Raw genomic sequence first — 13,600 nt, forward strand, 5'->3', positions numbered from 1 at the left:
GGGAAGTAGTGGGGAAGAGGGTGCAGGGGAGGTAGGGGAGGTAGGTGGAAGAGGGTGCAGGGGAGGTAGGGGAGGTAGGGGGGAAGAGGGTGCAGGGGAGATGGGGGGGGAGAGGGTGCAGGGGAGGTACGGGGGGAAGAGGTTGCAGGGGAGGTAGGGGAGGTAGGGGGGGAAGTGGTTGCAGGGGAGGTAGCGGAGGAATGTGGGAAGAAGGTGCATAGGAGGGTGGCCGGACAACACAGGCTCTTCTTGCTTGTTGCCATTGTCCTATGAGATATTGTATTTAAAAATTAACATTTTTAAAATTTAAAAGGTCTAACACTACAATTTTGGCAACATTTTCCATAAAATGTGTGTGTGTATATATGTATATCGCTTTCTCTCTACATACATACATACATATATACATACGTTCTATATATAAGAGAGAGAGTGAATTTGGAATTAACCTCAAAATATTAAGGGGTCTATTTACTCAGTTTTCGATAAAGTGAACTGTAATAAGGTACCAGCCAATCAGCTCCTAACTACCAAGTCACAAGCTATATTTGCAAAATGTCAGTTAGGAGCTTATTGGCTGGTACCTTACCTCCGTTCACTTTATCACCTAACACAGCAAAGTAAATAGCCCCCTAAGTGACTGTGTTAGAAATTGTTACATTTAAAAAAAAACATCAAGAATGTTAACACACACACACACCTAATGTCTATGAAATTGAAGATACATCTGAAAATAAACTAGACATTTTGCTACATTCAAAATGGCAGCAGACCTAAACAAAACAAAATGGCAGCAGACTGAAAAAAAAATAAAGGCAGACCTTAAACTTTAAATTAAATAAAAAAATAAGTTTGCAGGTGCGTGCATACTTTCACACACCACAAAATTACGTACTTCGCAAATTAATGGCCTGCAAGCGGGCCAGGAGGTCTGGGGTCCGCTGCCGGAGGTCAGACCACTGCCTTTCCAACTGCACTATAGTGCGGCGGCAGCCGATATGCCATAGCCTGTACCGCGTATGCACGCAGCTTTTGGGCATTTGACAAATAAGGGGCCACGGGCCCCAGCCGCCGGTCCAAGACCTCTGCTATGATCCGCAGCTCTCTACATGTAAAACTAGCGGCTCTCGTGATGGCAATGACAAATTTTACAGTGTGCATACTTTATATTATCTGTGCTGCAATTTGATTGGCTGTCCACCAAAAACTGGCTGATCAGCATAGGTCTAATGTTAATTTATTCATCTATTAGTACCAAGCTTTATTAGTATTTCATTTAAAACATGCAGCACCTGTCTTACCTGATGCCTTTGCATGCGAACGCATGTGCGTCATATATGCGACGTGACACATGGCAGCTCCTATTGAGTGGCTATTTGTGTGCATGGTTTTAGTGACTTATGCTGCGTCTTTTAGCATCGTTATTACATATACGTATGCATATGCCATGTATTAGCTTCATTTTTAAAATTTAAAACAAAAAGGTTTTGGTTTTGTATTCTTTTTAATAGTACTATAATTATATCTATGTGTTAACACACAAATTTGAAAATGGCCTATCATATACCAAACTGCCTGTGGACACACTTGCAGATGTGGATGTTGAAATTCTATCTGTAGCAAAAACAGATGTTCCTCCTTTATCTAATGCTGGTCATACTCTATTGGGAAGCAGTCGGGAAGTCGACGGACAGAATCCCGACCGTCTGCTTCCCGACTGTCTAATCCCAGCAAGGGATTAAATGACAAGGGTCGAAATTACCTACGCCGGGAGCCCGACACCTGGCTTACCGATTGAAGGTAAGCTGGGCGCCAGGTGCGGACAGCCAGGAGGGGGGGGAGGGTTAGGTTTGGGGTTCCTGGGCAGGATTTAGGGTTAGGCACCCCCCTGGGAGTTCAGTTTTAGGCTAGGAGAAGGGAGGGTTGGGGTTAGACACCCGGGGGGAGGTTAGGTTTAGGCACCCCCGGGGGACTTAGGTTTAGGCAGCGGGGAAGGGGGGGTTAGGTTTAGACACTTAGAGGGGGATAAGGATTAGGCACTTGGGGGGGAGGATAGGGTTAGGCATCCCTAAGGGAGGGTTAGGGGGTAGAATACGGTAGGAAATACTTACCTTGGGACGATCTGGATTTTCACTGCTGCCAGGATGCCGCTGTTGGGAGGGCCGTAAATCATACTGAATCCATTCAATTATCTGTCAGATATCTGTACAATCTTGCTGGTTGGAATGAAAATCTGGTAATGTATGGGAGCAAATAACAATTGATTATATGGTTTAAAAACTGGAAAACAGACAAAATTGATTGTTCAAATTGTTAAAATGTTTTAAATTTAAGCAATTTGGCTTAATGAACCTTTTTGTCTGTTTTCCAGTGTTTGGGAACAAATGTTAGATTGTCATTTGCTCCCATACATTACCAGATTTGCATTCCAAACAGCCAGATTGGACAGATATCTGACATATAATTGTATAGTGTATGCCCAGCAAAAGATGGACCACTTTCTGTGTCTTGATATTTTTGGAAAACACTTGTCACCCCAAACCTGCCATCAATAACCTCAATGAGGATGCCAAGGTACTTTTGGCTGAAAGCAGTAGCTCACAGGATAGCAATGAATTTGGCATTTTTGTTTCAACTTTATATCGCTTAGGCTGGTTTTAGATTCTTTGGGCAAAATTTACTAAGCGGTGGGTTCTAAACCCCGGCGGTTTGGTGGCGGTTTGACAGCGGGTTGTATTCTGTTCTAAACCCTGGTGGATTGGTGGTGGTTTTGCAGCAGTTTCACAAATGACAGCCCTCGTGTTTTGGTTTTGGATCTGGATCTCTCCTGGTTTTGGATCTGTATCTGGTTTTGGATTTTTTTCCTTGGTGTTTTGTTTTTGTGTTTTGGTTTTGGATCTGGATTTTTTTTAAAAAAAACATAAAAACAGCTAAAAATCACATAAAATGGGCCTGTTTTTGTTCCTGCTGACTGTGTCGGCAGTGCAGGGGTGCTGGTGGTGTCCTCAGTGTGGGAGTGTCGGCAGTGTGGGGGTCGCTGACGGTGTCCTCAGTACGTTGGTCAGCAGTGCAGGAGTGTCGGCAGCGGGTGATGCTGCCAGTAGGGGTGCTGGTGGTGTCAGCAGGGGGGGGTGCCGGCGGTGTCAGGCCATCTTCTTTTTATCCTTTGTGCTGTTTTCAATGGGCTTAATGCTGATTGGCTGATTGGCTGATTGAGACAATCAGCGTTAAGCCCACTCAAAACAAAACTTCGTGACTCGACAGAGGAGTCGCAAGGTTTTGCCTCGGGTCAGGGATCTGGGGCAGGCAGGGAGATCCGAGCTGCACTCGGATCACCCTGGATTTCCGAAATTAGAGTGGGTTTGAATCTCTGAGATCCGAACCTGCTCATCTCTAATCTAGATCCACCTTTGGGCCACACACACATGCACACATTCACAGTAATAGAACCCCACACACACACAGTCTCAGATTAATAGACACACGGTATATGTTTATGCTGCCGGTGGTCACAATGCCGACTGCCGGCATCTCGACTACAGAATCCTGGCGAGGTTTAACTAACCTACGCCGGAAGACCGGCACCAGGCATCCTGATCGAAGTGATGCCGGAAGCCGAGCATGGACAGCCACGGGGGGGTGGGGGGTTAGATTTAGGGTTCCCAGGGAGGACTTACGGTTAGGCACCCCCCCAGGAGGTTAGGTTTAGGCTAGGAGGAGGGTGGGTTAGGGTTAGGCCCCCCGGGGGAAGGTTAGACTTAGGTTTAGGCGGCGGGGAAAGGGGGGGTTAGGTTTAGGCACTTAGAGGGGGGATTAGGGTTAGGCACAGGGGGGAGGTTAGGGTTAGGCACCCTAAAGGAGGGTTAGGGTTAGGGGGTAGAGTTAGGTTAGTAAGTACTTACCTTCTAGACGATTGGGATTTCCTTCCATGTCGGGCCGGCGCTGCAGGGATTTGAACCCATGTCGGGCCGGCGGTGTATCATACCGAATCTGACACACACACACAATAATAGACCCCCCAACAATTGCAGATTCACATTAATAGAACGTCCACACACACTCTCTCTCTTTCATTAATAGATCCCCTCACCTCTCCTCTCCTGCAGCACCATTGACATCCATGGTTCTTGCTAGAGCTAGTGTGCTCTGCTCAGTGACACAGCTCCTCAGTAAATTCAGCACCTGGTCCTCCCCCAGCTGTCTGTCCTCCGTTATGGCTGCATTGGCTGGGCAGCCTGTGCTGGCCAGGGAATGCTGGAAGCAGCAGTCAGTGTGTGGCCCATGTGACTGTCAGCTGTGCAGGGGGTTGACCTGGGAGGCATCTCTGGGCTCCATGGCAAACGGACTCCCTGCTCCTGTGTCTTGCTGTATACAAGACAATGCCCCATCGCGCATGTACAGGTAGGACTTTCTGCAGGGCAGTGGGGAAAGCAGGGGATTGAATATACCTTGCTGGGTAGTGGGAGCTCCCATCTTAATTCAGGAGGCTCCCGCAGAAATCGGGAGGGTAGGCAAGTGTGGCTTAATCCACATACATACATAAATACATTCATAGTATTCATACATACAAATAAACAAAACAACACACAAAGATAACAATACTCACACACACACACACACAGACCCAGAGATTGTGTCTGGGATGTGTAAGTAGCATGTAAATACCTTTAGTGGAGGATCAAAGCCACATTGCAAAATATTTGATTATCCCCATATGCATATGCTTGTATACTTGTAACATCAACACAGGGTTGGAGCATTCATCCAAAGTGGTGAAATCCATATTTTAAAAACATGTTGATAGAGTTTGGAAAAACAAACAAAATAACAATTAGAAGAATAATATTGGTCCAATGTAAAATAATGGTCGCATTTGGCAGACATTTGTCAAACAATGATTAATAGTTACACTTTCAAGAAACAAGACAATAAACACAATTTAAAAATTTGAAAAAAAAGGAAACTGTCAAAGTAAGATAGTAAATATTTCATATTACCAGAAAAATTTAGAAACAACTTGGTTGCGGAAGATCCCACTCCACACCACCTACCTCAGGGGCATCATCATCCAGCATGGCTTCCTCAGGCAGGAAAGGCACCCGACTCCTTATGGCAATGTTGTGAAATATCCCACACAGGACCACTATCTCAGATACCCTAGCTGGCGAATACATAAGGTCACCACCAGACCGGTGTAGGCAACGAAATCAGCCCTTTAACAGGCTGATACAGCACTCTACAACTTGCCTGGTGGCTGTAAGTGTGGCATTATATTGCGTTTGTAGTCCTGGTGTGGGGGCAACATAAGGAGTCAGAAGCCATGGCATCCACTGTCTCCTGCATTGTTTAAAAAATAAAAAAATTAGGTTACAATTTAATTTGGAAAAAGGAAAAGAAAAAAAAGATTAAAAAAAAGGTAACAAATAAAAAAATAAATTGTAGCCAGAAGCCACGCATCATCACCTTGCATCATGAATAATTTATGCCAGATCCCTGATTGTCAGATGACAAAGGAGTCATGTGCACTGCCAGCAAATTTTGAATTCAGGGAAAGGATCTGGAGGGAGGTATCACATGCCACCATTACATTAAGGGAATGAAAATGTTTATGGTTCCTAAACATGCTTTCTTGGGCAGCTGGAGGCACAAGTGGTATGTGAGTGCCATCCACTACTCCTATCATGTATGCGAAGCCAGCAATAGCCATAAACTGCTGCTTCACCACACCAAGGGTTTACAAATCCAAAGGCATACTTACAAATTTGCAGATGCTACAAAGAAAATCCTGAAATATGCAACTCAGGATCCTAGAAAATGATGGCTGGGAGATCCCACCCACCACAGCCACAGTGGTTTGAAAGGACCCTGAGGCACAAAAATTTAACACCGACAACAACTGGGTAAGTGGTGGTATTTCTGTAGGAATAACACAAAGAAAAAGCAGTCAGTGCTCACAGAAAAGGGACAAATGTTACCACTAGCTGCTTTCTCGGAAGGTGTCATAAACTTCCCCAATAGCAATAGATACAAGAAAAAAGAGAAAAGCGCTCTGTGGTAAAGGAGTATATAGATGTAAGAGTGTAAGGGTGTATATTTTTTGTCTAATTAATAGAATCTTAATAGCTGTGGTGTTTTATGTGAATATGACATCTGTTTATAATTATATTTAATAAATATAGTCTTCTGTGGAGATAAATAAATGACGTCTCATTTGCCCTTGAAGAAGTCCCAAAATAAGGATGAAATGCGTTGAGACATTACTTATACATGTTTAGAATTTATGCTAACTACTACCATACGTTGTATGGTTGTTTTGTTCAGTATTTTTTATTTTTCAAATAAATTAGTATTTTAGTCATTACTGGCTTTATTGTGTACTACACATTTATGGGCCCCTCAGTCACATGCATCTAGCCCACCGGGATGCAAGGAGGAGTCAGTCCAGCAGATATCCACCCTGGGTAAGTAGATTTTCACTTACCTAATACTGCAATATAGTGTCGCAAGACATCCTGATACTGCGTTTCCTTATCCTTGAGGTGGAGTTGATTACAGAGGAGGTGGCACCTACAGCATACAGTTTTCATCATCACACAAGGCTTTCACTGCAACATCCAGCCCACAGTTTTTGTCCACCTGTATAGCCAGATAGACTGACAGCACTATATATTAATTGCATAAGGACAGATGGTCCCATTTTCCGGCACCATATAAGGCTTCCATTATATCATCTTCTACTTTACAACATCCAGCCTACAGTTATTGCCCACCTGTCAGAGCCAGATAGACTGACTGCTTCAATTACAAAGACATTGTTCGCATTTATCATTGGACGAATTCCACATTAATTTACTGTCAACTTCCAGCCTCAAGTTATTGCCCACCTGACGTCATTTATTTATCTCCGCAGAAGACTATATTTATTAAATATAATTATAAACATCCGGATGTCATATTCACATAAAACACCACAGCTATTAAGATTCTATTAATTAGACAAAAAATCTCATATACATCCTTACATCTATATACTCCTCTACCACGGAGCGCTTTTCTCTTTTTTCTTGTATCTATTTCTGTAGGAATGTTTGTTTGACTTTCTAGATCACTCTCTATTATCGATAGAGTATCTAAGATAACCTGGGGCGGTAGACGAAATAGGCGCAAAACAACATCGTCAGGCATTCCAAACAGGGTGACACGTGTTCTAAATATCTGGGGCCTTGCATGCCTATGGTGCCTATGCTTTGGAGGATAAGCAGATGGGTAGGGGTGTGAAAGTACGGAGTACATAATTTGACCATATGTTATCTGAAAAATATTCGCAATAAAATCCCTGGTGAACTTCAAAATGTAAATTAAAAAACAAAACTAATCTTTAGTGTTTTTTTAATTAATCTTACTGGGGTTGCATTTTCCATTTTCATTGTTTGTCTAAAAATACACATAAACAGAAAATTTTAAATAATAAAACAAAACATTAAAAAGGAAACCTTACATAGCAAGATAGTGACACTGTACATTTTACAAAAAAAAGCAGAAAACTGGCAAACCTAGAGGAATACAAACAGAAAATCAGTCAATATGTAACCCTGGCATGCAAACACACCTTGACTTAAGGGAGTTGCAAGAGAAAAGAACACACAGTCACTTACCTGCCCCAAGAATAAGAAAGCAAATCTTCCCAACAAAATGAAAACTGGCAAACCTAGAGGAATACAAACAGAAAAGCAGTCAATATATAACCCTGGCATGCAAACACACCTTGTCTTAAGGTAGTTGCAAGAGAAAAGAACACACACTCACTTGCACCTAAAATTGAACCTCAAATCGCAGAATGAAAGACAATCTTGCAGCAGTAATGAAAGAATGCACGCCAAATCAGAGGTACAAACATGCCCTTAAATAGTGAGTCACAATAATGGAAAGCGTTTGCAGCTGGATCGATCTCCCTTACAGTGATTCATTCGCATCTATAAATGTTTCTGCAGACGCTTCTACAGACAATGTTACTGTGTCATTTCATTTAAAATGGAGCACACAGAACAGCTCTCAGAGACTCAAGGAGAATTGAGTAAGTGAGACCATACTAATGGTTGTTATTTTGGAATAATATAATTGTGAACAATGTAATCATTGTCATGTAAGATAAACTTGAAATTTATATTTTTCAATGCTTGTTTATAGACACTCAGGATGTGTATTATAATTCTCAAGATGAAGGCGCAGGAACTAGCTGGTGCCGGCATTTGCTAGGAAGAAGATGGAGGTTTTAATTGGTATGGCCATGGACCGCATAATCCATGCACCCATAAATATGGGGGCAGCACAAAAAGAACGCATCTGGACGGAGATTGCCAATGCTGTCAACTTGGAGGGGCCCATCGTCCGGAGTACTACAGAAGTCAAGAGAAGGTAAGTTTGTCCAAGTCAGTAAATTGTTACAAAAGTAAAGATAAAATATTTGAAGTTAGTTTCTAAAAAAGTGATTTACCAAACATACACAGATGGGCCGATTTCAAGTACAGGCTGAAGGGAAAGATGGCAGATAGGGAGACCAATGCCACGGGAACAGGTGGTACACTGCATTAGAGGAAATGGCTCTGAGGTGTATTCAAGAAGAGGAGGTGTTAGGCGTGTCCAACATGGACACTGATATGCCTAATATCATGGACACTGATATGATAATAACATTACAGCCCCGCATGGTGTCGAGGGTATTTTTTTTTTTTTTGGTTATTAATTTTCACATTGTAACGTGTCTATTGGCCAACATTAAGTAGTCAATATTGTTAATGTTTTTTTTATTTCTATTTTTTTACAGAACCACATGATGCTAAGCCTGCTCCAGAGTCTATTTCTGGGACCAGCCTGTCAGGAGTGTTTGCAGGGGATGAAGCAACACTTACACCTGCTGACCCTGCAAACCTCGCTCCTGACACCCCTCTCCTGAGGCCCGAGGTCCTTCTCACTGAGCTTTTGGAGGAAACCCACAGGAACACAATCATCTTTACAAATCTAGAGGCAGGCTTGGTGAGAATGGGTGAGGCCAAGGAGCGGACAGCTGAGGCCCAGGAATGGACAGCTGGGACCCTGGAATGGATGGCTGGGGCCCTGGAATGTCTGTCCATGGCCCTGGAGCAGGCCAACATCATCAACAGCGATGCCATGTGGGAGTGAACCTCCCTTCAAGCAGCAACATCAATGCCCATCACCTCTGGAATATCAATAGCCAGCCCAACCCTATGGCCGGGGTCAACCCTATCCCATCCACCTCACGCCAGGCCAGTCAGCGTAGAACCCGCCAGTTGACTAGTGCCAATATTTCCCTTCCAAAAGCAAAAAAAATGACAATTGGCAATCTTGTGCTGCCCTCATATATCACCAATCAAGACTTCAATTTCCTTCCTAGAGAATTTTTAATCTGTTTTGTTGTTCAATAATTTCTAATGTTGATTTGTACACTGTTTTTAATTTTTTAAGATCAAAAAACAACAATAAGGAAATTAATAAAAAAAATTAAAACACAAAACACGCTTCAGACTCATGTGTACATAATATTTATTTAGACCCGAAAATCTATAGAGGCGAACATAGCCTTGGTCAGATGAACAAATAATGATACATACATGTGTTTAAAACAGTAGTCTCTAACCTTAGACATTTACAGCAGTGTTGAGGCAAAAGTATAGAGTCTGAAGTCTTGCGGTTTCATCTCTATGATCGATGTAGTATATAAGGGACCACGCGATGGACTCCATTTCACTCCGGCTGTGGAGATTGAACAGGGAGGGGGGGTAGTGTAGGGCTGGGAGAGTTGCTGGTGTTCTCAGCTGTGCCCTGGGCTGGTGCTCATCCATTCTGGCTGGGCTGATGCTGTCACTGTGCTGTCTGCTGTGTCCATCTGGGCTGTTGCTGATCCATCTGGGCTGTCTGCGCTGTCTGCTGTGTCCTGGGCTGGTGCTGCTGATCCATTCTGGGCTGGTGCTTTGCTGTCTGCTGTGTCCATCTGGGCTGGTGCAGAACTGCAGATACATCTGGGCTGGTGCTGTGTCCATCTGGGCCCAAGTTCTTTACTCAAAAAAAAATATATATATGTGTGTGTGTGCATGTTAGGCTTAACCGCAGTACCGCACAAGATCCAGCCAGGAATGTAAGTTGCAACCTAGTGCTGCCCGACTCCAGTCGTGCTCAAAAAATAAAAATCAATAAAAGTGTCATTTATATTTTCTATGTGTGTGCGTGCATGTTAGGCTTAACCGCGGTACCGCACAAGATCCAGCCAGCAACACAAGTTGCAACCTAGTGCTGCCCGACTCCAGTCATGATCAATCTGTGCTCTGGGCCCAAGTTGGAGCTGAAAAAAAATAAAAATCAATTATTTTTTTCTAATAATTGTCTGTGTGTCTGTACATGTTAGGCTTAGCCGCACAAGATCTAGCAAGTCGGCAATGCAACCTAGTGCTGCCCGACTCCAGTCGTGATCAATCTGTGCCCTGGGCCCACGTTCTGGATTAGAAAAAAAATAAAAATCAATCGTCTTTTGTTCTAATAATTGTCTGTGTCTGTGCGTGTTAGGCTTAGCTGTACCAGATCTAGCAAGTCGGCAATGCAACCTAGTGCTGCCTGACTCCAGTCGTGATCAATCTGTGCTCTAGGCCCAAGTTCTGGAGCTGAAAAAATAAAATCAACTGTCTTTTTGTCTAATAATTGTCTGTGTGTCTGTGCATGTTAGGCTTAGCCGCACAAGATCTAGCAAGTCGGCAATGCAACCTAGTGCTGCCCGACTCCAGTCGTGATCAATCTGTGCCCTGGACCCACGTTCTGGAGTAGAAAAAAAATAAAAATCAATCGTCTTTTGTTCTAATAATTGTCTGTGTCTGTGCGTGTTAGGCTTAGCTGCACCAGATCTAGCAAGTCGGCAACGCAACCTAGTGCTGCCTGACTACAGTCGTGATCAATCTGTGCTCTAGGCCCAAGTTCTGGAGCTGAAAAAATAAAATCAACTGTCTTTTTGTCTAATAATTGTCTGTGTGTCTGTGCATGTTAGGCTTAGCCGCACAAGATCTAGCAAGTCGGCAACGCAACCTAGTGCTGCCCAACTCTAGTCATTATCAATCTGTGCACTGGGCCCAAGTTCTGGAGCTGAAAAAAATAAAAATCAATTGTCTTTTTTTTGTCTAATATTTTTGTGCGTGTGCACGACTGCACGTGTGTGAATTTTGTAACCGCACCTTGGCTACACTATTGGTGCTTGTGACACTGCTTCAAGACTGCAGAAAATATGGAGGGCTGTCACATGACAGGAGAGCAAGGCCAAGAACCACATGTTGTAGCTGCCGCCAGCAGTGCAAGGCTGTCAACTTCCTCATGCTCTATGAAGGCCCATGCCCCAGGACTTAAGTCACGCCATCGATAAGGTAAAGCTATTACTCAAGTTAAGAAAAAAAAATTAAAGGAAATTTGCCTTTAGATAAAAAAAAATTGGAAATATGCCATTCACTGCACGAAGTGGCAAGGAAAGGATAAGGCCTTGGCCTTTCTATAGGAAGACTGCTGATTCTGATAGCCCTTTGGAAACAACAACTATGTGCCCTGAGAAATTGAAATCACAAATCCCTGAGGAGAGTGCAAGTGTGTCCGCGGTTGCCATGTGTGAGCCAGACTTAAATACTAGTGTATTGGAGAATCCTCCAAGTTCCAACATTTGTGTGCCCTCTGTAAATGTGGGGAAGGGCAGTCAACATCTTGCAGACGTAGTCATTGAGGAAGCTTTAGTTGAATTGCACATGGAGGAGGAGGATATTTTGGTATTTGAAGGTGCTAAGGATGATGAGGATGTTGATGATGAAGATGTCCTTTGTGTAAGTAAGGCAACAGCTGTTGCCCATGGATTGAAAAAGCCAAAGCACACTGTTGTCATGCCGGGACAAAAGACAAAAAAATCCACTACTCACGTGTGGAATTATTTCCACCCCAATCCGTACAACAGTTGTCAAGCCATATGTGCCCATTGCCATGCAAGAGTGAGTAGAAGGTGGGACCTAAACAACCTAGGGACCTCCTCCTTGTTACGTCAATTACAGTGCATTCATCAAATATCAAAGTGTACATCGCCAAGTTCCAAAACTCAAAACATAACAAGTTCAGTGTCACCTACCTGCTCCTTCTCTGTGAGATCCAAGTGCCTTCGATCTCCAACACCAACACCTGCATCATCAACATCCTCATTCGTCATCACAAGTAGTCCTGCTGCATCCAATGCTGGTACTCGAAGCATGATTGACTCCTCTCCTATCCGTGATTCCTTGGAAGGATCCTTGATGACTACGCCTGTTGCTGCTGCTGTTGCTGTCAGTGGATCTTCATCCCAGAAGGGGACCAGGAGGAATACTACTTTTAGCTTATCCTCCAAAAACAATTAACTGTTAAACAATCATTTGCAAGGGCAAACAAGTATGACAGCAATCACCAATTTGCCCAGCAGATTACTGATGCCATAACAGCTATGCCAGTATTAGATGTGCATCCAGTATCCGCCATTACTGCAGTGGGTTTTCAATAGTTAATTAAGGTCCTGTGTCCTCGCTACCAGATCCCTTCTAGATTCCACTTCACTAGGACAGCAAATCCAAGTCTGTACAAGGCATTAAAAGACTTATTAATGTCCTCAGAAATGCCATTGTACCCACTGTTCACTTGACCACTGATATGTGGACAAGTGGGACAGGGCAAACTAATGATTACATGACTGTGACAGCCCACTGAGTAGGTGCATTGCCTACAACAGCAACAGCAGCAGCAACATCTACCAAAAGACAGCTGATACACAGGCAGGCTACTCTTTGTATAGCTGGTTTCACTAAGAGGCATAACCGCTGAGAACCTCTTAGAAAAACTCAGGGAAATCATCGCTAAATGGCTTACCCCACTTGGACACTCCTCGGGATTTGTGATTTTGGACAGTCCCTTCAATATTGTGAGAGCATTACATCTGGGAGAATTCCAACAGGTCCCATGTTTTGCTCACACAATTAATTTGGTGGTGCAATGTTTTTAAAAAAAGTGACACGGTCGTGCAGGAGATGCTCTCGGTGGCCCGCAAAATATATCGGACATTTTAGACATTTGGCGACCGCTTGTCAAAGATTGCATGACCAGAAGATACTGTTAAATTTGCCCTTCCATCAGCTGAAGCAAGAGGTAGTAACTCGGTGGAATTCTACCCTCTATATGCTTCAGCGGATGGGGGAACAGCAAAAGGCCATCCAGGCCTATACAACGGACTATGACATAGGCCGTGGAGGGGGAATGGACCTTACTCAAGCACAGTGCAGAATAATTTTCTTGCTGTGCAAGGTTCTCAAACCCTTTGAACTTGCCACACGTGAAGTTAGTTCAGACACTGCCAGCTTGAGTCAGGTCATTCCCCTCATCAGACTTTTGCAAAAACAGCTGGAGAAACTGAAGGAGGAGGTGAAATGGAGCAATTGCGCAAAGTATGTCTGACTGGTGGATCAAGCCCTTGATCCACTTCACCAGGATCCAAGAGTCGTCAATCTATTGAAATCTGAAAGATATATTTTGGTGACCATTCTGG

This window comes from Taudactylus pleione, unplaced genomic scaffold (genome assembly GCF_031769625.1).
Source record: "Taudactylus pleione unplaced genomic scaffold, aTauple2 ptg000755l, whole genome shotgun sequence".
NCBI lineage: Eukaryota > Metazoa > Chordata > Amphibia > Anura > Myobatrachidae > Taudactylus > Taudactylus pleione.